This window comes from Echinops telfairi, unplaced genomic scaffold (genome assembly GCF_000313985.2).
Source record: "Echinops telfairi isolate 266 unplaced genomic scaffold, ASM31398v2 ScPeMD7_5592;HRSCAF=6446, whole genome shotgun sequence".
Taxonomy (NCBI): domain Eukaryota; kingdom Metazoa; phylum Chordata; class Mammalia; order Afrosoricida; family Tenrecidae; genus Echinops; species Echinops telfairi.
In genome coordinates, this window is record NW_022109491.1 from 15,136,735 (window position 1) to 15,139,754 (window position 3,020).

Here is a 3,020-nt window from a genome sequence, read left to right on the forward strand (position 1 = left end):
GGGCAATGAATGTACAAATGTGCTTTACACAATTGATGTATGTATGGATTGTGATAAGAGTTGTATGAGCCCCTAATAAATCCCAAAAATCTACCTTGGCATCTAAAAGTGCTAAAGTACAGTAGTAGTAAATCATACTGAGAAGGATAGGAAGAGTTACCCACCATGATCCCAAGCCCACTACCATCGAGCCAATCCTGATTGAAAACAACCCAATGCAGGGTTTGTAAGACTGCACACCTGTATGGAAGCAGTCTCACCTTATACCCTCCAAGCTGCTGATGGGTTTGAACAACCCAACACTTAACCCAAGTAGTGTTTCTTCCAGGAAGAATGATTTGTTCAACATGAAGAAATCTACGCTGAACCAAGCATCCTTCATGACATCAGATGATTAAAGAAAAATACATATGATCGTCTCAAAATATTCCCAAAGGAATTTATTAAAATATACCTTCCTTTGTTTTCCTTAAATTATTTCTTTACTCTTACTTTTAAAATAGCATGACATATTTTGCTTGAGATTGGACAGAAATGACAATTGCTTTAAAAATAACTTTCTCCTGTTAAAGGAGATTGACATTGTTCATTTTCCTGGGGTTTGAAAGTAATTTCTTTCTGCGGTTGCTGAGATTTTACCCAGCAAAAACGTACACCGATTCAAGTGTCTCCATATGCAATTCAGTGACTTCAGTTACATCCTTCAAGCTGTGCAACTATTCTCATCCTCCTTTTCTGAGTTGATCCTCTTCCATCTGCATAGACTCACTGCCTCCTAAGGTTCCAATGTAATCTTCTGAGTTGTTGTCAATTTGATCCCCATTGTGGTAGCAACTGTACAATACTGCTTGATGTGATTGACCTATGGAATGATATGATATCTGTATTAGCTCCCGAGAAAATGGTTTTGGGGAAAAAATCTGACACCCTAGATGTAGATCTTTAAAAAAGCATAATACTCAAGGCAGATATCCTCTATTAAATAAGACTATTACTTGGTTTTAAAACTTCTGGGAATATTGTTAGTTTAAGGTTTAAAGATTATCATAGGACATTCATTTCAGGGCTTCATCCAGATCCCATGATTTCAGAAAATACAGATTCCGTGCTTTCCTGCTTGCATCAGGATCATATAGAATCATCGATTAAAATGGCCAGTAATGACAGACGGGCACCATCAGTTCCTCTGTTCTCGTGGCTGAGGAGGCAGTTAGTCGTGGAGACAATTAGCCACAGGTCTCATTTCTTCCTCTTTTTCCTGATTGGCCTTCCTCGCTTGCTCCAGGTGAATTGTGACCAATTGTGCCTTGGTTGGCTACTCCCAAGCTTTTCCGATCCCAGTCACTAGCAACAAACTAGGAAGTGGGGTAGAAGCACTAAAGATATCATTAGGCTCGTCATCTGGGATGTGTCACGAAACCAATGTCAGATTGGCTCATATGCGAGGTAAGCACTGGTTTACTTGTGCCTGCTTACTAATCCGTCCTGGAAATGTTCACATTTCTCAACACATGAAAGATTCTGCTTCTAGGTATGGCTGGCACCTATCTCTCTTCTCACCCCCATAGCACCTTCCTCCAGCATCACAGCCTCTTTTCAAAATTATAATCCGTGACAAAGATGGAGTCGGCAGTAGGCAAGGTAAACATGAGCTTATTTGTGCGTACTTTCTAAGCTGAAGTGAACAGTTTCAAATGTTTTTCAGCAATATGAATTGTTCCATACAGATGAGTAAGTAGCCACAAGTAAGCCCGTGCTTGCCTTGCCTATTGGATAATCTATCCCTGCATGAACCATGACCCCAAACATTCAAATCATATCCATAACCATATCCAGGGAGGGATTTGGTTATAAGTGAGCAGCCCGAGTAACGATTTCTTTTTTATTTTCTTTCTGTTGTTGTTATAAATGTATCACACAACTTTTGTCCATTTAAGTTTTTATAGGTGCATGACTTACTGACAGCAATTACATGACTTAGCTGTGCAACCCAATCCTTAATCAATGCGATTTTTCCATCACCATTATCTGAAACTCATTACTCTTATAAGCCATAAATCCCCTTTGCACATCCCTCCTGCCTCTGTACCAATAAGAGACTTTGGTCTCTAGACAGTTCTCAGCTCCTGCCTTTGTATTTAAGCGAGGCCATAAACCTCGAATATGACGATATAGCAATGGTGATGGTAATGAGCACATTAGTTAGCAAAGAACAGAAGATCCAAGGATACCTTTTAAAAACCAGAAGCCACAAGCAGCAAACTTTCTGGTAAAACATTAAACTTCAGTAGCATTTCTATTAAATGGGATGCTGGCCCTTTTCCCTTCATCCAAATGTTTCTCAATGTATTGTCACAGTCTTCCTGTGTTTGAGCCAATTGTTGCTGCCACGGTGTCAATTCATCTCTGAAAGGGTCTTCTTGATGTCCACTGCCTTTCTGCTTTCCCAAGCATGATGTCCTCCTGCAGCTCTGGTTCTCCTGATAGCAGATTCGACGTAGAGGAGATGAAGGCTCTCCGTCTTTGCTTCTGAGGAGCATACTAGTGTACTTCCTCCAAGGCAGATTGGATTGTTCTTCTGGCAGTCCCTGGATAATCACTCTTCTTTGCCAACACCATAGCTCAAAAACACCCATGCTTCTTTGGTCTTCCTTGTTCATTGTCCAGCCTTTGCAAGAATATAAAGCATGAGAAAATACCAAGGCTTGGATCAGGCACACTTTAATGCTCAAGGTGGCATTTTTTCTTTGAAACACTTTCAAGAGATCTTTTCCAGCAGAGGTGTTCAATGTAATGCATGGATTCATATATTGCCTGCTGCTTCCATGGGCAGTGACTGTAGATTCAAGTAAAATTAAGTCCTTGACAACTTCAATCTTTAGACTATTTATCATGATGTTGTTTATTGGCACTGTTGTGAACATTTTTGGTTGTGTGTGTATGTTGAAATGTAGTACATTCTTTTTTCTTTTAACTCATTTTATTGGGGGTTTATACAACTCTTATCACAATCCATACAT